This window comes from Triticum urartu, chromosome 7A (assembly GCF_056163025.1).
Source record: "Triticum urartu cultivar PI428250 chromosome 7A, HENAU_Tu73, whole genome shotgun sequence".
NCBI classification, from domain to species: Eukaryota; Viridiplantae; Streptophyta; class Magnoliopsida; order Poales; family Poaceae; genus Triticum; species Triticum urartu.
The window spans coordinates 653,177,126-653,199,549 of NC_141879.1; positions in this window are offsets into that span (position 1 = coordinate 653,177,126).

Consider the following 22,424-nt stretch of genomic DNA (forward strand, 5'->3'; position numbering starts at 1 on the left):
ACATAGCAAAAGCATAATCAGTTTTCAGACTTAGTGAAAACTGGCACATGCTGAAACATAACTCAAGTAGGCATGTTTACGAGCTCGATGCACTCACTACGGTGCAAGTCATGACAAGATAAGCATACATCTATCAAGAACACACAAAATTCAAGCTAGACATGGCAACAACAATAACATAGCATGCACGGATCAACTACAACAACATCGGCAAAATTGCAAACAAGTTGACAATCTGCCCAGATTCACAAAGTAGCAAAAGCAGAGCTCGATTGACTCAAGTTAGGATGCTCCATAATTGCAAACAAAGACATGGATGGATAGAGCACTACAAGGTAAACAAAACATCCTTACTGATCATCCTCAAAAGAGGCACGGATCACTAGGAAACAACATGAACATATGGCCATATGAGATAAACAGCTCAAGGACTTGGTGGAAATGCTAAGTCCCTGAAAACAGAATTAGCAAGTGCACCACTTTGCAAGCTTGCACTAGGCACCACACACATCACAAAAAATACATGGGTTGCACCTCTGGAGAGATGGCAAAACCCTTAACAAAACATATGTAGAGCAACACGGCATATCATGCACACAATAATCATGGCAAAAATGACAAATGTGCAAATGGAGTAGCAGATCTGACAATTAACTCAAGTAGCCCTCTTCTAACAGCATTTCGGGCATCAAGATGAACTCAAATGAAAATGATGCAATGGAATGAAATGATGTACTCTCTGAGACGAACATTTTGATATGCTATATGCCCAAATCGGAGCTACGGATGCGGAGATATAGCACGATGAAGTTTGCAAAAATAATGAGAGCGGGGGAAATCAACCCTAGGGTTCGTCCCAGATCTGGATTGGCACGCGAACCGAGGAGCTCCGGCGAGGGTTGACTTGCTCCGGCGAGGTCGCAAAATCGGCAGGGAGGAGAGGGAGAGTCGTATCTGGCCGGATCCGGGCCGGATCTGGCGGCGGACGGTGACCCGCGGCGGCGGCTGGTGACGCGGTGCACGGAGCAGGGCGGCGCCGGTGCGGAGGCGGCGGCGCGCCGGCGTCGAGGCGGCGGGGCGGAGCAGGCGGCGACGCGGTGAGGCAACGCCCCTCGGGCGAGGTGGCGCGGTGGCGCTGTAGCGCGGGGGCCGGCTCGGGCCGGGAGGGCCGGCGCTGGGCCTGGCGGGCCCGCGTCGGTGGGGAGGCAGCGAAGCCGTCCCCGGGACAGGTGGCGGTGTCTGACTGGTGCGGTGGGGCGGGCAGACACGTCCGGCCGTCGGATTTCGTCCGGCGGCGCGGAGGACGAAAGAGACTAGGGTTAGGACGAGGGGGATCCGGAATTTTCGAGAGGGGATCTATTTATAGGCATAGAGGGAGCTAGGAGAGTCCAAATGAGGTGCGGTTTTCGGCCACGCGATCATGATCGAACGATCTAGATAATGGAGAGGGTTTAGGTGGGTTTTGGGCCAAACTGGAGGGGTGTTGGGCCGCAACACACACGAGGCCTTTTCGGTCCCTCGGTTAACCGTTGGAGTATCAAACGAAGTCCAAATGACACGAAACTTGACAGGCGGTCTACCGGTAGTAAACCAAGGCCGCTTGGCAAGTCTCGGTCCAATCCTGAAATGTTTAATCCCCACACACGAAAGAAAGCTAGAAATGACCACCGGAGGAGAACGAAGCGCCAGAATGCAAAACGGACAACGGGGAAAATGCTCGAATGCATGAGATGAACACGTATGCAAATGCAATGCACATGATGACATGATATGAGATGCATGACAACGAAAACAACACACAGAGACAAAGACCCGAACCCGAGAAAATAAAATAACTTAACGCCGGAAACGGCAAGAGTTGGAGTACAAATTGGGAAAGTTACATCCGGGGTGTTACAACACTCCACCACTACGAAAGGATCTCGTCCCGAGATCTAGGACTGAAAGAACGCCGGGTACTCAGAACGGAGGTGATCCTCGCGTTCCCAGGTAGCTTCACGGTCGGAATGGTGTGACCACTTGACTTTGAGAAATTTGATTGACTTGTTGCGAGTCTTGCGTTCAGTCTCTTCGAGAATAGCAACTGGGTGCTCACGATAAGAGAGATCTTTTTGGAGCTCAATGTCCTCGAAGTTGATGGTGCGGTCAGGAGTCTTGAAGCACTTTCGGAGCTGAGAGACATGGAAGACATCATGAACATTTGCAAAGTTTGAAGGAAGCTCGAGTTGATAGGCGAGATCGCCTCTCTTGCTGACAATCTTGAAAGGTCCCACGTATCTGGGGGCAAGATTCCCTTTGATACCGAAGCGACGAGTACCTTTCATAGGAGAGACACGGAGGTAAACATGATCTCCAATCTCGAAAGCCAAATCACGGTGCTTACTATCATAGTAGTTTTTCTGACGGGATTGGGCTGCTTTGAGGTTATCACAAATGACTTTGCACATTTCCTCTGCCTCTGTGATTAAGTCATTTCCGAGAAGCTGACGTTCACCGGTTTCAGACCAGTTGAGAGGGGTACGGCACTTCCTGCCATACAGAATTTCAAATGGGGCCTTGCCCAAACTTGCTTGAAAACTGTTGTTGTAGGAGAATTCAGCATAAGGAAGACAATCTTCCCACTTCATGCCGAAGGAGATCACACAAGCCCTGAGCATATCTTCAAGAATCCGGTTGACACGCTCGACTTGACCGCTAGTTTGAGGATGGAAAGCTGTGCTGAAGCGGATGTTGGTGCCCATGGCCTTCTGAAAAGAATCCCAAAACTTGGAGGTAAAGATACTGCCACGGTCTGAAGAGATCACTTGAGGGATACCGTGCAGAGAGACAATTCGAGAGGTATAGAGTTCCGCCAATTGAGCTGCAGTGATTGACTCTTTGATAGGCAGAAAGTGAGCCACTTTAGTGAGTTTGTCGATGACAACGAATATAGCATCATTGCCACGCTTGGACTTTGGAAACCCAGTCACGAAGTCCATTTCAATGTGGTCAAACTTCCATTCTAGAATGGCAAGAGGTTGAAGGAGACCTACTGGCCTTTGGTGTTCTGCCTTCACTCTTCTGCAGACATCACATTCATTCACGAGTTGAGCAATCTCTCGCTTCATTCGAGTCCACCAATAAGCCTGCTTGAGGTCCTGATACATCTTCGTACTCCCAGGGTGGATGGAGAGGAGAGAATTGTGAGCCTAGTTCATGATCACTTTACGAAGTTCACCTTTGGGTACAACAATACGATCCTCAGAGAAGAGAGTATCCTTGTCATCAAGGCGGTAGCACTTGTACTTGGGTTGACTCTTGGCAATCCCAATCTTCACCTTTTTCACCATAGCATCAAGGAGCTGATCTTGGCGAATCTGATCTTCTAAGGTAGGAGAGACTTGAAGGTTAGCGAGGAAACCTTGAGGAACAACTTGCAGATTAAGTTTGCGGAAAGCTTCATAAAGCTTGGGTTGATAAGGCTTGAGAATCAGACTGTTGCAGTAAGCCTTTCTGCTCAATGCGTCAGCAATCACATTGGCCTTGCCTGGAGTATACTCGATACTCAGATTATACTCTTGAATCATTTCGACCCATCGAGTTTGCCTGAGGTTTAGATTAGGCTGAGTGAAGATGTACTTGAGGCTCTTGTGATCAGTGAAAATGTCCACTTTTCTTCCCAATAGAAGATGTCTCCAAGTCAAAAGAGCATGCACAACTGCCGCCAACTCGAGATCATGAGTGGGGTAGTTCTTATCGTTGGGCTTCAACTGGCAAGATGTATAAGCAACAACTTTCTTCTCTTGCATCAATACTGCACCAAGACCTTGGAGAGAGGCATCACAAAAGACCTCGTACGGTTTGGATTCATCAGGCGGAGTCAGAACTGGAGCAGTGATCAATTTCTCTTTCAAAGTGTTGAAAGCAATATCACACTTCGGAGACCAAATGTGCTTGACGTGCTTCTGGAGAAGATTAGAGAGAGGCTTTGCGATCTTAGAAAAGTTTTCAACGAATCTTCAGCAATAGCTTGCGAGACCGAGGAAGCTACGGAGTTGCTTCACGTTCTGAGGAGGTTCCCAATTCACAATTGCAGACACCTTCTCAGGATTCAAGGCAATGCCCTTGGCGGAGATGATATGACCAAGATAAAGAACCTCATCGAGACAAAATTCACACTTGGAGAACTTGGCGTAGAACTTGTGTTCTCTGAGCTTATCGAGTACCAAACGCAAGTGTTTGGCATGATCTTCCTTGTTCTTCGAGAAAACCAGAATGTCGTCGAGATAGACCAAAACGAAGTCATTGGTGTAGGCGTTGAAGATGAAGTTCATCATGCGAGAGAACGTCGGAGGAGCGTTGACGAGGCCAAAAGACATGACAGTGTACTCATATGAACCATAGCTTGTCCTGAAGGCCGTCTTGGGAATATCTTGCTCACGGATTCGAATCTGATGATAACCCATACGGAGATCAAGCTTGGAGAATACTTGGGCACCCTTGAGTTGTTCGAACAGCTCGTTGATATTGGGAAGTGGGTATTTGTTCTTGATAGTCTTCTTGTTCAATGGACGGTAATCAACACAAAGTTGGTCCGTTCCATCCTTCTTCTTCACAAAAAGAACACCACAACCCCACGGAGAAGAACTAGGCCGGATGAGACCCATTCTCTCTTGAATATCGAGTTGCTTCTTCAGCTCCTTCAACTCTTCAGGTCCGAGCTTGTAAGGACGCTTGCACACAGGTTTCGTGCCAGGCTCAAGATCAATTACGAATTCAACTGGCCGATGCGGAGGCATTCCTGGAAGCTCTTCTGGAAAGACGTCTTGATATTCGCAAACGACTGGAATTTGCGAGATGGCATCGAGTTCACCCTTCTCATTGAGAGAAAATAGACGGATGATATTATCCCGAGCGGCAAAGACAATTACATCCTCAGACGAATGAGTCAACTGAATCTGCCTGGCAGCACAATCAAGATGTGCCTTGTGCTTAGAAAGCCAATCCATCCCGAGAATAAGATCAATATCCGAGTTGCCAAGAACCATAGGAGAAGAAAGGAACTTGTAGTCGCCCAAGGTGATAATAACATCTGGAGCCATCATTTTAGTGTTCATGAACAAACCCGGAGAAGAAACCGCTATCGGCTTAGGCAAATCAATAGTATGCACATCATGCATAGATGCAAAAGGCTTCGATAAAAATGATAAAGATGCACCAGTGTCAAAAAGAACTCTTGTGGGAATATCGTTAACAGGAAGGTTACCCATGATCACATCTGGTGAGTCCTCTGCCTGAGCTGCATTCAGCAAGTTGACCTTGGCGGACTTGGTGTTATGCTTGACCATAGCTGTACTTGCCGATCTGACAGGAGGGGGAGGAGGAAGGCGCCTCTGATTGAAGCATTTGTTGGCATAGTGACCCTTCTGTTGGCACTTGTTGCACGTGACCTCTGAAAGCGGACGGTGATACGGAGCACTCGATCTTGGAGCTTGAGACGATGTCTTGTTCTGAAAGCCATGGTTGGGTGGGTGGGAAGATCCACTGCCACCTTTGCTCTTCTGCTGATACGGCTGACGGAACGGAGGAGGAGGAAGCCAATACTTCTGCTGCTTGGCCACTTGAGTAGAGGAAGAAGGAGTAACATCTCTGAATCGCTTCTTGGAAGCATCACACCTCAACTGAGCGGCCTCTTGCTTCAATGCCATGTTGTAGAGCTCATCGTACCTCAAGGGCTCAAAGAGGACAAGAGCTAGCTGAATTTCTTCTCTGAGACCACCCCTGAACTGGTATATCATGCTCTTCTCATCAGGTACGTCCTGCTTGGCAAAGCGGGCGAGCTTCTGGAACAACTTGTTGTAGTCATAGACAGACAAAGAGCCTTGCTTCAGGTTGCGGAATTCCTCACGCTTGCTTTCAACCATGCTCTGAGGGATATGATGAGCTCGGAAATCTTGACGGAATTCATCCCAAGTGATAACACGTCCACCTCTGGAGTCCTTGTACTACTGGAACCATTCTGCAGCTTGATCTTTGAGTTGGAAGGAAGCAAACTTGACAAAGTCCTCAGGCCTGACGTTACTGCACTCGAAATGCTTACACAGATCCACAAGCCAATCGTCAGCATCGGTTGCCTCAACACAATTGCTGAAAGTCTTTGGCCCATTAGCAAGGAACTGGTTGAGTGTAGCAGAGTGATTCTGATTGTTGCCTTGGTTCCCTTGGTTGCGCTCTTGAAGAATTTGCATGATCAACTGTGTGTTTGCATTGGTTGCGGCCATCACAGCTTGCCATGCCTCCGAAGGAGGTGGAGGTGGTGGCGGATCTTGATTCTGATTCTAACTGGTGCTCTTAGCGGGATCCATCCTGAAGAGGTTGACCACCGTTAGCACATAGACAGATAAAATGAAGCTGAATCCAACGGAATGAAAATTGCAACATATAGTCTTCACATCCGAACAAAATGAACGAATGCATTCCTCTTGAAATGGTCACATATCCATAGATTGAGAAGCCACTTAGAATTTAGGTAGAGAAATAAATCAACAAGGTACGGATCAAGAACGAATAATCGGTAAGAAATCCCAATCTCAAACCAATATCCGTGGAAGAAGAACTAGAGCTACAAGAATTCCCACCTATGAAACTCCCGAACCTTTCCGGTTATGCAATCAGGTGTTGGGGATACAGGGGAAGCATAATATCTCACCCAAATCTAGCAAATCCTACATCCAGCTGTATCCATCCTTCAACACATAACCGAGAAAAACTTCGGAAACCATCTACCTCAACCTTCGAAAAGCATCCGTTATACAAGTTATGGCGATACTCCCGAACTCCCGCCCCAGTACTGGGTGGCGTCGAGGTTATCTCACCAACGAACTGCATATAAGAGATTTTCGATGTCGGCGTACTAAACTCAGGTATTCCAGAACTGCAACGATAAAATTATGACGACAACACCTCAGAGCTCAACTCCCCGGGACACTTCCACAAAACCCCTGACAGGAGGCACCAAGACAATGTTCTCGTCATAAAACCATCGGAATGATTCCAAGATACCCACGTGATCCTAAAAAAATTTAGTGAAATTTGAGAAGAGAAGAGTCAAAACTCTACGTCAGGATGCCTTACCAGAGCGATGAGGAGACTGGGAAGTAAAAAGAATTCCTAAACTCTCCGATATATAATTCCTAAATGACTCAAAACATTTTTCTAGACACAACTCGGCTGCTAAAAATGATCAATCAGTGGGGGCTCCTAAGGTCGGGGAAGGCTCTGATACGAACTTGTAACACCCTCGATGCGACTATATCTCCCACGTGTCGAGGCATGACTTAGAGGCATAATCGCATTGAAGGCATATGTCGCAAGTCAGGCAATCATCACAAACATCCCATGTAATATAGATAATAAAAAGGGCTAACATAGTTGGCTTACACTCTCCATGTCAATCAAGTACATAAATAACATTACATCATCCAAACACTCATGGCCCGACTACGGCGCCAAAATAAAAGATAACCCAACCTGCGACACGGTCCCGATCACCCGCAACTGGGCACCACTACTGATCATCAGGAAAAGAAACATAGTATCATTGAGAGTCCTCGTCGAACTCCCACTTGAGCTCGAGCGCGTCACCTGGAGCGGAATCATCAGGCCCTGCATCTGGTGTAATAGTAATCTGTGAGCCACAGGGACTCAGCAATCTCGCACCCTCGCGATCAAGACTATTTAAGCTATAAGGTAAGGCAAGGTAAAAGTAAGTGGGGCTGCAGCAAGCGACTAGCATATATGGTGGCTAACCTGTTCGCAAAATAGAGCGAGAAGAGGAGGCAAAGCGCGAGCGAGAAACTAGAGGTCGAACTGTGCAAACATTACTCCAACACCGTGTCCACTTCCCGGACTCCGCCGAGAAGAGGCCATCACGGCAACTCACATGGTTGATTCATTTTAATAAAGTTAAGGTTCAAGTTATCTACAACCGGACATTAACAAATTCCCATCTGCCCATAACCGCGGGCACGGCTTTCGAAAGTTCAATCCCTGCAGGGGAGTCCCAACTTAGCCCATGACAAGCTCTCACGGTCAACGAAGGAATAGACCTCCTCCCGAGACGTTCCGATCAGACTCGGTACCTCGGTTCTTCAAGACACTTCGACAGGTTAAAACAAGACCGGCAACACCACCCAGATGTGCTGACAAATCCCGATAGGAGCTGCACATATCTCGTTCTCAGGGCACACCGGATGAGCAAGACGTCGGGTAGGCCAGCCCAGAGTTGCCCCTGATAGCCCCGGACATCGCTCGGTTGGACCAACACTCAGAGGAGCATTGGCCCGGGGGGCTAAAATAAGATGACCCTCAGGCTCCGGAAACCCAAGGGAAAAGAGGCTAGGTGGCAAATGGTAAAACCAAGGTTGGGCATTGCTGGAAAAGCTTTAATCAAGGCGAACTATCAAGGGGTTCCCATTATAACCCAACCGCGTAAGGAACGCAAAATCCGGGAACATAACGCCGATATGACGGAAACTAGGGCGGCAAGAGTGGAACAAAACACTAGGCGAGAGGCCGAGCCTTCCACCCTTTACCAAGTATATAGATGCATTAAGATAACAAGATAATATAATGATATCCCAACAAGTAAATAAATGTTCCAACAAGGAACGGCCTCCAATCTTCACCTGCAACTAGCAACGCTATAAGAGGGGCTGAGCAAAGCGGTAACATAGCCAATCAACGGTTTGCTAGGCCAAGGTGGGTTAGAGGTTCGACATGGCAATTGGGAGGCTGGAAAGCAAATGGTAGGCATCGTAGCATTGGCATAGCAAAAGAGCGAGCAAACTAGCATAGCAAACATAGTAGTGATTTCGAGGGTATGATCATCTTGCCTGCGAAGTTGTCAGAGTTGACTGGATCCTCGAAAGCAAACTCAACGGGCTCCTCGTTAGCGAACTCGTCTCCCGGCTCTACCCAAACAAGACAAACAAGCAACAAGAACACAATCAACCACGTGCAAGGATCAAACAATATGATGCATTGATGATATGCTATGCGGGATGCGATGCGGGGTGCATAAGCAAGATGTGACAGGAAATGCATGGACCTGACCTCAACTTGGAAATCCAAGTGTGCCACTCGAAAGATGAGATGAAATCTCTTGAAAACGATATAAAGAATGCCGGAATCGGAGTTACGGTTTGGAAATGGCAAGCGATTCAAAAATGACACCGGTCTGCGATTTACAGCAAGTAGCCATCTAAATGCAATGAGACGAACATGCTACAGCACCCAAACATGACAACAAAATACATGGCAGGGATGCATTCAAGATGCTTAACAAAAGTCTAGCACTGAGCTATGGCCAATTCATCCATTAACAGGTTCAAACAAGCATGGCAAAAATGCATATGGCAAACAGATCTCAAACTTAGTGAAATTAACACTTGTCTGGAATTTCAGACCAAGTAGCACTCTTCGGAGCAACAAAATTACATGCTACAGGACCTGAACATGGCAAAGTAAAATATGGCATGGAGCTACTCAAAAAGCTTAACAAAAGTCCCTTAGTGACCTTGAGCCAAAAGGGATCAGAAAAATATATTAACAAGCATGTGAACATAGCAAAAGCATAATCAGTTTTCAGACTTAGTGAAAACTGGCACATGCTGAAACATAACTCAAGTAGGCATGTTTACGAGCTCGATGCACTCACTACGGTGCAAGTCATGACAAGATAAGCATACATCTATCAAGAACACACAAAATTCAAGCTAGACATGGCAACAACAATAACATAGCATGCACGGATCAACTACAACAACATCGGCAAAATTGCAAACAAGTTGACAATCTGCCCAGATTCACAAAGTAGCAAAAGCAGAGCTCGATTGACTCAAGTTAGGATGCTCCATAATTGCAAACAAAGACATGGATGGATAGAGCACTACAAGGTAAACAAAACATCCTTACTGATCATCCTCAAAAGAGGCACGGATCACTAGGAAACAACATGAACATATGGCCATATGAGATAAACAGCTCAAGGACTTGGTGGAAATGCTAAGTCCCTGAAAACAGAATTAGCAAGTGCACCACTTTGCAAGCTTGCACTAGGCACCACACACATCACAAAAAATACATGGGTTGCACCTCTGGAGAGATGGCAAAACCCTTAACAAAACATATGTAGAGCAACACGGCATATCATGCACACAATAATCATGGCAAAAATGACAAATGTGCAAATGGAGTAGCAGATCTGACAATTAACTCAAGTAGCCCTCTTCTAACAGCATTTCGGGCATCAAGATGAACTCAAATGAAAATGATGCAATGGAATGAAATGATGTACTCTCTGAGACGAACATTTTGATATGCTATATGCCCAAATCGGAGCTACGGATGCGGAGATATAGCACGATGAAGTTTGCAAAAATAATGAGAGCGGGGGAAATCAACCCTAGGGTTCGTCCCAGATCTGGATTGGCACGCGAACCGAGGAGCTCCGGCGAGGGTTGACTTGCTCCGGCGAGGTCGCAAAATCGGCGGGGAGGAGAGGGAGAGTCGTATCTGGCCGGATCCGGGCCGGATCTGGCGGCGGACGGTGACCCGCGGCGGCGGCTGGTGACGCGGTGCACGGAGCAGGGCGGCGCCGGTGCGGAGGCGGCGGCGCGCCGGCGTCGAGGCGGCGGGGCGGAGCAGGCGGCGACGCGGTGAGGCAACGCCCCTCGGGCGAGGTGGCGCGGTGGCGCTGTAGCGCGGGGGCCGGCTCGGGCCGGGAGGGCCGGCGCTGGGCCTGGCGGGCCCGCGTCGGTGGGGAGGCAGCGAAGCCGTCCCCGGGACAGGTGGCGGTGTCTGACTGGTGCGGTGGGGCGGGCGGACACGTCCGGCCGTCGGATTTCGTCCGGCGGCGCGGAGGACGAAAGAGACTAGGGTTAGGACGAGGGGGATCCGGAATTTTCGAGAGGGGATCTATTTATAGGCATAGAGGGAGCTAGGAGAGTCCAAATGAGGTGCGGTTTTCGGCCATGCGATCATGATCGAACGATCTAGATAATGGAGAGGGTTTAGGTGGGTTTTGGGCCAAACTGGAGGGGTGTTGGGCTGCAACACACACGAGGCCTTTTCGGTCCCTCGGTTAACCGTTGGAGTATCAAACGAAGTCCAAATGACACGAAACTTGACAGGCGGTCTACCGGTAGTAAACCAAGGCCGCTTGGCAAGTCTCGGTCCAATCCTGAAATGTTTAATCCCCACACACGAAAGAAAGCTAGAAATGACCACCGGAGGAGAACGAAGCGCCAGAATGCAAAACGGACAACGGGGAAAATGCTCGAATGCATGAGATGAACACGTATGCAAATGCAATGCACATGATGACATGATATGAGATGCATGACAACGAAAACAACACACAGAGACAAAGACCCGAACCCGAGAAAATAAAATAACTTAACGCCGGAAACGGCAAGAGTTGGAGTACAAATTGGGAAAGTTACATCCGGGGTGTTACAACACTCCACCACTACGAAAGGATCTCGTCCCGAGATCTAGGACTGAAAGAACGCCGGGTACTCAGAACGGAGGTGATCCTCGCGTTCCCAGGTAGCTTCACGGTCGGAATGGTGTGACCACTTGACTTTGAGAAATTTGATTGACTTGTTGCGAGTCTTGCGTTCAGTCTCTTCGAGAATAGCAACTGGGTGCTCACGATAAGAGAGATCTTTTTGGAGCTCAATGTCCTCGAAGTTGATGGTGCGGTCAGGAGTCTTGAAGCACTTTCGGAGCTGAGAGACATGGAAGACATCATGAACATTTGCAAAGTTTGAAGGAAGCTCGAGTTGATAGGCGAGATCGCCTCTCTTGCTGACAATCTTGAAAGGTCCCACGTATCTGGGGGCAAGATTCCCTTTGATACCGAAGCGACGAGTACCTTTCATAGGAGAGACACGGAGGTAAACATGATCTCCAATCTCGAAAGCCAAATCACGGTGCTTACTATCATAGTAGTTTTTCTGACGGGATTGGGCTGCTTTGAGGTTATCACAAATGACTTTGCACATTTCCTCTGCCTCTGTGATTAAGTCATTTCCGAGAAGCTGACGTTCACCGGTTTCAGACCAGTTGAGAGGGGTACGGCACTTCCTGCCATACAGAATTTCAAATGGGGCCTTGCCCAAACTTGCTTGAAAACTGTTGTTGTAGGAGAATTCAGCATAAGGAAGACAATCTTCCCACTTCATGCCGAAGGAGATCACACAAGCCCTGAGCATATCTTCAAGAATCCGGTTGACACGCTCGACTTGACCGCTAGTTTGAGGATGGAAAGCTGTGCTGAAGCGGATGTTGGTGCCCATGGCCTTCTGAAAAGAATCCCAAAACTTGGAGGTAAAGATACTGCCACGGTCTGAAGAGATCACTTGAGGGATACCGTGCAGAGAGACAATTCGAGAGGTATAGAGTTCCGCCAATTGAGCTGCAGTGATTGACTCTTTGATAGGCAGAAAGTGAGCCACTTTAGTGAGTTTGTCGATGACAACGAATATAGCATCATTGCCACGCTTGGACTTTGGAAACCCAGTCACGAAGTCCATTTCAATGTGGTCAAACTTCCATTCTAGAATGGCAAGAGGTTGAAGGAGACCTACTGGCCTTTGGTGTTCTGCCTTCACTCTTCTGCAGACATCACATTCATTCACGAGTTGAGCAATCTCTCGCTTCATTCGAGTCCACCAATAAGCCTGCTTGAGGTCCTGATACATCTTCGTACTCCCAGGGTGGATGGAGAGGAGAGAATTGTGAGCCTAGTTCATGATCACTTTACGAAGTTCACCTTTGGGTACAACAATACGATCCTCAGAGAAGAGAGTATCCTTGTCATCAAGGCGGTAGCACTTGTACTTGGGTTGACTCTTGGCAATCCCAATCTTCACCTTTTTCACCATAGCATCAAGGAGCTGATCTTGGCGAATCTGATCTTCTAAGGTAGGAGAGACTTGAAGGTTAGCGAGGAAACCTTGAGGAACAACTTGCAGATTAAGTTTGCGGAAAGCTTCATAAAGCTTGGGTTGATAAGGCTTGAGAATCAGACTGTTGCAGTAAGCCTTTCTGCTCAATGCGTCAGCAATCACATTGGCCTTGCCTGGAGTATACTCGATACTCAGATTATACTCTTGAATCATTTCGACCCATCGAGTTTGCCTGAGGTTTAGATTAGGCTGAGTGAAGATGTACTTGAGGCTCTTGTGATCAGTGAAAATGTCCACTTTTCTTCCCAATAGAAGATGTCTCCAAGTCAAAAGAGCATGCACAACTGCCGCCAACTCGAGATCATGAGTGGGGTAGTTCTTATCGTTGGGCTTCAACTGGCAAGATGTATAAGCAACAACTTTCTTCTCTTGCATCAATACTGCACCAAGACCTTGGAGAGAGGCATCACAAAAGACCTCGTACGGTTTGGATTCATCAGGCGGAGTCAGAACTGGAGCAGTGATCAATTTCTCTTTCAAAGTGTTGAAAGCAATATCACACTTCGGAGACCAAATGTGCTTGACGTGCTTCTGGAGAAGATTAGAGAGAGGCTTTGCGATCTTAGAAAAGTTTTCAACGAATCTTCAGCAATAGCTTGCGAGACCGAGGAAGCTACGGAGTTGCTTCACGTTCTGAGGAGGTTCCCAATTCACAATTGCAGACACCTTCTCAGGATTCAAGGCAATGCCCTTGGCGGAGATGATATGACCAAGATAAAGAACCTCATCGAGACAAAATTCACACTTGGAGAACTTGGCGTAGAACTTGTGTTCTCTGAGCTTATCGAGTACCAAACGCAAGTGTTTGGCATGATCTTCCTTGTTCTTCGAGAAAACCAGAATGTCGTCGAGATAGACCAAAACGAAGTCATTGGTGTAGGCGTTGAAGATGAAGTTCATCATGCGAGAGAACGTCGGAGGAGCGTTGACGAGGCCAAAAGACATGACAGTGTACTCATATGAACCATAGCTTGTCCTGAAGGCCGTCTTGGGAATATCTTGCTCACGGATTCGAATCTGATGATAACCCATACGGAGATCAAGCTTGGAGAATACTTGGGCACCCTTGAGTTGTTCGAACAGCTCGTTGATATTGGGAAGTGGGTATTTGTTCTTGATAGTCTTCTTGTTCAATGGACGGTAATCAACACAAAGTTGGTCCGTTCCATCCTTCTTCTTCACAAAAAGAACACCACAACCCCACGGAGAAGAACTAGGCCGGATGAGACCCATTCTCTCTTGAATATCGAGTTGCTTCTTCAGCTCCTTCAACTCTTCAGGTCCGAGCTTGTAAGGACGCTTGCACACAGGTTTCGTGCCAGGCTCAAGATCAATTACGAATTCAACTGGCCGATGCGGAGGCATTCCTGGAAGCTCTTCTGGAAAGACGTCTTGATATTCGCAAACGACTGGAATTTGCGAGATGGCATCGAGTTCACCCTTCTCATTGAGAGAAAATAGACGGATGATATTATCCCGAGCGGCAAAGACAATTACATCCTCAGACGAATGAGTCAACTGAATCTGCCTGGCAGCACAATCAAGATGTGCCTTGTGCTTAGAAAGCCAATCCATCCCGAGAATAAGATCAATATCCGAGTTGCCAAGAACCATAGGAGAAGAAAGGAACTTGTAGTCGCCCAAGGTGATAATAACATCTGGAGCCATCATTTTAGTGTTCATGAACAAACCCGGAGAAGAAACCGCTATCGGCTTAGGCAAATCAATAGTATGCACATCATGCATAGATGCAAAAGGCTTCGATAAAAATGATAAAGATGCACCAGTGTCAAAAAGAACTCTTGTGGGAATATCGTTAACAGGAAGGTTACCCATGATCACATCTGGTGAGTCCTCTGCCTGAGCTGCATTCAGCAAGTTGACCTTGGCGGACTTGGTGTTATGCTTGACCATAGCTGTACTTGCCGATCTGACAGGAGGGGGAGGAGGAAGGCGCCTCTGATTGAAGCATTTGTTGGCATAGTGACCCTTCTGTTGGCACTTGTTGCACGTGACCTCTGAAAGCGGACGGTGATACGGAGCACTCGATCTTGGAGCTTGAGACGATGTCTTGTTCTGAAAGCCATGGTTGGGTGGGTGGGAAGATCCACTGCCACCTTTGCTCTTCTGCTGATACGGCTGACGGAACGGAGGAGGAGGAAGCCAATACTTCTGCTGCTTGGCCACTTGAGTAGAGGAAGAAGGAGTAACATCTCTGAATCGCTTCTTGGAAGCATCACACCTCAACTGAGCGGCCTCTTGCTTCAATGCCATGTTGTAGAGCTCATCGTACCTCAAGGGCTCAAAGAGGACAAGAGCTAGCTGAATTTCTTCTCTGAGACCACCCCTGAACTGGTATATCATGCTCTTCTCATCAGGTACGTCCTGCTTGGCAAAGCGGGCGAGCTTCTGGAACAACTTGTTGTAGTCATAGACAGACAAAGAGCCTTGCTTCAGGTTGCGGAATTCCTCACGCTTGCTTTCAACCATGCTCTGAGGGATATGATGAGCTCGGAAATCTTGACGGAATTCATCCCAAGTGATAACACGTCCATCTCTGGAGTCCTTGTACTACTGGAACCATTCTGCAGCTTGATCTTTGAGTTGGAAGGAAGCAAACTTGACAAAGTCCTCAGGCCTGACGTTACTGCACTCGAAATGCTTACACAGATCCACAAGCCAATCGTCAGCATCGGTTGCCTCAACACAATTGCTGAAAGTCTTTGGCCCATTAGCAAGGAACTGGTTGAGTGTAGCAGAGTGATTCTGATTGTTGCCTTGGTTCCCTTGGTTGCGCTCTTGAAGAATTTGCATGATCAACTGTGTGTTTGCATTGGTTGCGGCCATCACAGCTTGCCATGCCTCCGAAGGAGGTGGAGGTGGTGGCGGATCTTGATTCTGATTCTAACTGGTGCTCTTAGCGGGATCCATCCTGAAGAGGTTGACCACCGTTAGCACATAGACAGATAAAATGAAGCTGAATCCAACGGAATGAAAATTGCAACATATAGTCTTCACATCCGAACAAAATGAACGAATGCATTCCTCTTGAAATGGTCACATATCCATAGATTGAGAAGCCACTTAGAATTTAGGTAGAGAAATAAATCAACAAGGTACGGATCAAGAACGAATAATCGGTAAGAAATCCCAATCTCAAACCAATATCCGTGGAAGAAGAACTAGAGCTACAAGAATTCCCACCTATGAAACTCCCGAACCTTTCCGGTTATGCAATCAGGTGTTGGGGATACAGGGGAAGCATAATATCTCACCCAAATCTAGCAAATCCTACATCCAGCTGTATCCATCCTTCAACACATAACCGAGAAAAACTTCGGAAACCATCTACCTCAACCTTCGAAAAGCATCCGTTATACAAGTTATGGCGATACTCCCGAACTCCCGCCCCAGTACTGGGTGGCGTCGAGGTTATCTCACCAACGAACTGCATATAAGAGATTTTCGATGTCGGCGTACTAAACTCAGGTATTCCAGAACTGCAACGATAAAATTATGACGACAACACCTCAGAGCTCAACTCCCCGGGACACTTCCACAAAACCCCTGACAGGAGGCACCAAGACAATGTTCTCGTCATAAAACCATCGGAATGATTCCAAGATACCCACGTGATCCTAAAAAAATTTAGTGAAATTTGAGAAGAGAAGAGTCAAAACTCTACGTCAGGATGCCTTACCAGAGCGATGAGGAGACTGGGAAGTAAAAAGAATTCCTAAACTCTCCGATATATAATTCCTAAATGACTCAAAACATTTTTCTAGACACAACTCGGCTGCTAAAAATGATCAATCAGTGGGGGCTCCTAAGGTCGGGGAAGGCTCTGATACGAACTTGTAACACCCTCGATGCGACTATATCTCCCACGTGTCGAGGCATGACTTAGAGGCATAATCGCATTGAAGGCATATGTCGCAAGTCAGGCAATCATCACAAACATCCCATGTAATATAGATAATAAAAAGGGCTAACATAGTTGGCTTACACTCTCCATGTCAATCAAGTACATAAATAACATTACATCATCCAAACACTCATGGCCCGACTACGGCGCCAAAATAAAAGATAACCCAACCTGCGACACGGTCCCGATCACCCGCAACTGGGCACCACTACTGATCATCAGGAAAAGAAACATAGTATCATTGAGAGTCCTCGTCGAACTCCCACTTGAGCTCGAGCGCGTCACCTGGAGCGGAATCATCAGGCCCTGCATCTGGTGTAATAGTAATCTGTGAGCCACAGGGACTCAGCAATCTCGCACCCTCGCGATCAAGACTATTTAAGCTATAAGGTAAGGCAAGGTAAAAGTAAGTGGGGCTGCAGCAAGCGACTAGCATATATGGTGGCTAACCTGTTCGCAAAATAGAGCGAGAAGAGGAGGCAAAGCGCGAGCGAGAAACTAGAGCTCGAACTGCGCAAACATTACTCCAACACCGTGTCCACTTCCCGGACTCCGCCGAGAAGAGGCCATCACGGCAACTCACATGGTTGATTCATTTTAATAAAGTTAAGGTTCAAGTTATCTACAACCGGACATTAACAAATTCCCATCTGCCCATAACCGCGGGCACGGCTTTCGAAAGTTCAATCCCTGCAGGGGAGTCCCAACTTAGCCCATGACAAGCTCTCACGGTCAACGAAGGAATAGACCTCCTCCCGAGACGTTCCGATCAGACTCGGTACCTCGGTTCTTCAAGACACTTCGACAGGTTAAAACAAGACCGGCAACACCACCCAGATGTGCTGACAAATCCCGATAGGAGCTGCACATATCTCGTTCTCAGGGCACACCGGATGAGCAAGACGTCGGGTAGGCCAGCCCAGAGTTGCCCCTGATAGCCCCGGACATCGCTCGGTTGGACCAACACTCAGAGGAGCATTGGCCCGGGGGGCTAAAATAAGATGACCCTCAGGCTCCGGAAACCCAAGGGAAAAGAGGCTAGGTGGCAAATGGTAAAACCAAGGTTGGGCATTGCTGGAAAAGCTTTAATCAAGGCGAACTATCAAGGGGTTCCCATTATAACCCAACCGCGTAAGGAACGCAAAATCCGGGAACATAACGCCGATATGACGGAAACTAGGGCGGCAAGAGTGGAACAAAACACTAGGCGAGAGGCCGAGCCTTCCACCCTTTACCAAGTATATAGATGCATTAAGATAACAAGATAATATAATGATATCCCAACAAGTAAATAAATGTTCCAACAAGGAACGGCCTCCAATCTTCACCTGCAACTAGCAACGCTATAAGAGGGGCTGAGCAAAGCGGTAACATAGCCAATCAACGGTTTGCTAGGCCAAGGTGGGTTAGAGGTTCGACATGGCAATTGGGAGGCTGGAAAGCAAATGGTAGGCATCGTAGCATTGGCATAGCAAAAGAGCGAGCAAACTAGCATAGCAAACATAGTAGTGATTTCGAGGGTATGATCATCTTGCCTGCAAAGTTGTCAGAGTTGACTGGATCCTCGAAAGCAAACTCAACGGGCTCCTCGTTAGCGAACTCGTCTCCCGGCTCTACCCAAACAAGACAAACAAGCAACAAGAACACAATCAACCACGTGCAAGGATCAAACAATATGATGCATTGATGATATGCTATGCGGGATGCGATGCGGGGTGCATAAGCAAGATGTGACAGGAAATGCATGGACCTGACCTCAACTTGGAAATCCAAGTGTGCCACTCGAAAGATGAGATGAAATCTCTTGAAAACGATATAAAGAATGCCGGAATCGGAGTTACGGTTTGGAAATGGCAAGCGATTCAAAAATGACACCGGTCTGCGATTTACAGCAAGTAGCCATCTAAATGCAATGAGACGAACATGCTACAGCACCCAAACATGACAACAAAATACATGGCAGGGATGCATTCAAGATGCTTAACAAAAGTCTAGCACTGAGCTATGGCCAATTCATCCATTAACAGGTTCAAACAAGCATGGCAAAAATGCATATGGCAAACAGATCTCAAACTTAGTGAAATTAACACTTGTCTGGAATTTCAGACCAAGTAGCACTCTTCGGAGCAACAAAATTACATGCTACAGGACCTGAACATGGCAAAGTAAAATATGGCATGGAGCTACTCAAAAAGCTTAACAAAAGTCCCTTAGTGACCTTGAGCCAAAAGGGATCAGAAAAATATATTAACAAGCATGTGAACATAGCAAAAGCATAATCAGTTTTCAGACTTAGTGAAAACTGGCACATGCTGAAACATAACTCAAGTAGGCATGTTTACGAGCTCGATGCACTCACTACGGTGCAAGTCATGACAAGATAAGCATACATCTATCAAGAACACACAAAATTCAAGCTAGACATGGCAACAACAATAACATAGCATGCACGGATCAACTACAACAACATCGGCAAAATTGCAAACAAGTTGACAATCTGCCCAGATTCACAAAGTAGCAAAAGCAGAGCTCGATTGACTCAAGTTAGGATGCTCCATAATTGCAAACAAAGACATGGATGGATAGAGCACTACAAGGTAAACAAAACATCCTTACTGATCATCCTCAAAAGAGGCACGGATCACTAGGAAACAACATGAACATATGGCCATATGAGATAAACAGCTCAAGGACTTGGTGGAAATGCTAAGTCCCTGAAAACAGAATTAGCAAGTGCACCACTTTGCAAGCTTGCACTAGGCACCACACACATCACAAAAAATACATGGGTTGCACCTCTGGAGAGATGGCAAAACCCTTAACAAAACATATGTAGAGCAACACGGCATATCATGCACACAATAATCATGGCAAAAATGACAAATGTGCAAATGGAGTAGCAGATCTGACAATTAACTCAAGTAGCCCTCTTCTACCAGCATTTCGGGCATCAAGATGAACTCAAATGAAAATGATGCAATGGAATGAAATGATGTACTCTCTGAGACGAACATTTTGATATGCTATATGCCCAAATCGGAGCTACGGATGCGGAGATATAGCACGATGAAGTTTGCAAAAATAATGAGAGCGGGGGAAATCAACCCTAGGGTTCGTCCCAGATCTGGATTGGCACGCGAACCGAGGAGCTCCGGCGAGGGTTGACTTGCTCCGGCGAGGTCGCAAAATCGGCGGGGAGGAGAGGGAGAGTCGTATCTGGCCGGATCCGGGCCGGATCTGGCGGCGGACGGTGACCCGCGGCGGCGGCTGGTGACGCGGTGCACGGAGCAGGGCGGCGCCGGTGCGGAGGCGGCGGCACGCCGGCGTCGAGGCGGCGGGGCGGAGCAGGCGGCGACGCGGTGAGGCAACGCCCCTCGGGCGAGGTGGCGCGGTGGCGCTGTAGCGCGGGGGCCGGCTCGGGCCGGGAGGGCCGGCGCTGGGCCTGGCGGGCCCGCGTCGGTGGGGAGGCGGCGAAGCGGTCCCCGGGACAGGCGGCGGCGTCTGACTGGTGCGGCGGGGCGGGCGGACACGTCCGGCCGTCCGGATTTCGTCCGGCGGCACGGAGGACGAAAGAGACTAGGGTTAGGACGAGGGGGATACGAAATTTTCGAGAGGGGATCTATTTATAGGCATAGAGGGAGCTAGGAGAGTCCAAATGAGGTGCGGTTTTCGGCCACGCGATCGTGATCGAATGATCTAGATGATGGAGAGGGTTTAGGTGGGTTTTGGGCCAAACTAGAGGGGTGTTGGGCTGCAACACACACGAGGCCTTTTCGGTCCCTCGGTTAAACGTTGGAGTATCAAACAAAGTCCAAATGGCACGAAACTTGACAGGCGGTCTACCGGTAGTAAACCAAGGCCGCTTGGCAAGTCTCGGTCCAATCCGGAAATGTTTAATCCCCACACACTAAAGAAAGCTAGAAATGACCACCGGAGGAGAACGAAGTGCCGGAATGCAAAACGGACAACGGGGAAAATGCTCGAATGCATGAGATGAACACGTATGCAAATGCAATGCACATGATGACATGATATGAGATGCATGACAACAAAAACAACACACGGAGACAAAGACCTGAACCCGAGAAAATAAAATAACTTAACGCCGGAAACGGCAAGAGTTGGAGTACAAATTGGGAAAGTTACATCTGGGGTGTTACATGCATGTCGATGAGTATGACAACCGGCAGGAGCCATAGGAGTTGTCTTTATTTTTTGTATGACCTGCGTGTCATTGAGAAACGCCATGTAAATTACTTTACTTTATTGCTAAACGCGTTAGCCATAGTAGTAGAAGTAATAGTTGGCGAGCAACTTCATGGAGACACGATGATGGAGATCATGATGATGGAGATCATGGTGTCATGCCAGTGACAAGATGATCATGGAGCCCCAAGATGGAGATCAAAGGAGCTATGTGATATTGGCCATATCATGTCACTATTATTATTTGATTGCATGTGATGTTTATCATGTTTTTGCATCTTGTTTACTTAGAACGGAGGTAGTAAATAAGATGACCCCTCATAATAATTTCAAGAAAGTGTTCCCCCTAACTGTGCACCGTTGCGACAGTTCGTTGTTTAGAAGCACCACGTGATGATCGGGTGTGATAGATTCCAACGTTCACATACACTGGGTGTAAGACAGATTTACACACGCGAAACACTTAGGTTGACTTGACGAGCCTAGCATATACAGACATGGCCTCGGAACACAGAAGACCGAAAGGTCGAGCATGAGTCGTATAGAAGATACGATCAACATGAAGATGTTCACCGATGTTGACTAGTCCGTCTCACGTGATGATCGGACACGGCCTATTTAACTCGGATCATGTTATACTTAGATGACTGGAGGGTTGTCTATCTAAGTGGGAGTTCATTATATAATTTGATTAGATGAACTTAATTATCATGAACTTAGTCTAAAATCTTTACAATATGTCTTGTAGATCAAATGGCCAACGTTGTCCTCAACTTCAACACGTTCCTAGAGAAAACCAAGCTGAAAGACGATGGCAGCAACTATACGGACTGGGTCCGGAACCTGAGGATCATCCTCATAGCTGCCAAGAAAGATTATGTCCTACTAGCACCGCTAGGTGACGCACCCGTCCCACAGAACCAAGACGTTATGAACGCTTGGCAGGCACGTGCTGATGATTACTCCCTCGTTCAGTGCGGCATGCTTTACAGCTTAGGACCAGGGCTCCAAAAGCGTTTTGAGAGACACGGAGCATATGAGATGTTCGAAGAGCTGAAAATGGTTTTCCAAGCTCATGCCCGGGTCGAGAGATATGAAGTCTCCGACAAGTTCTTCAGCTGTAAGATGGAGGAAAATAGTTCTGTCAGTGAGCACATACTCACTATGTTTGGGTTACATAACCGCTTGACTCAGCTGGGAGTTAATCTCCCGGATGACGTGGTCATTGACAGAATCCTCCAGTCGCTTCCACCAAGCTACAAGAGCTTTGTGATGAACTT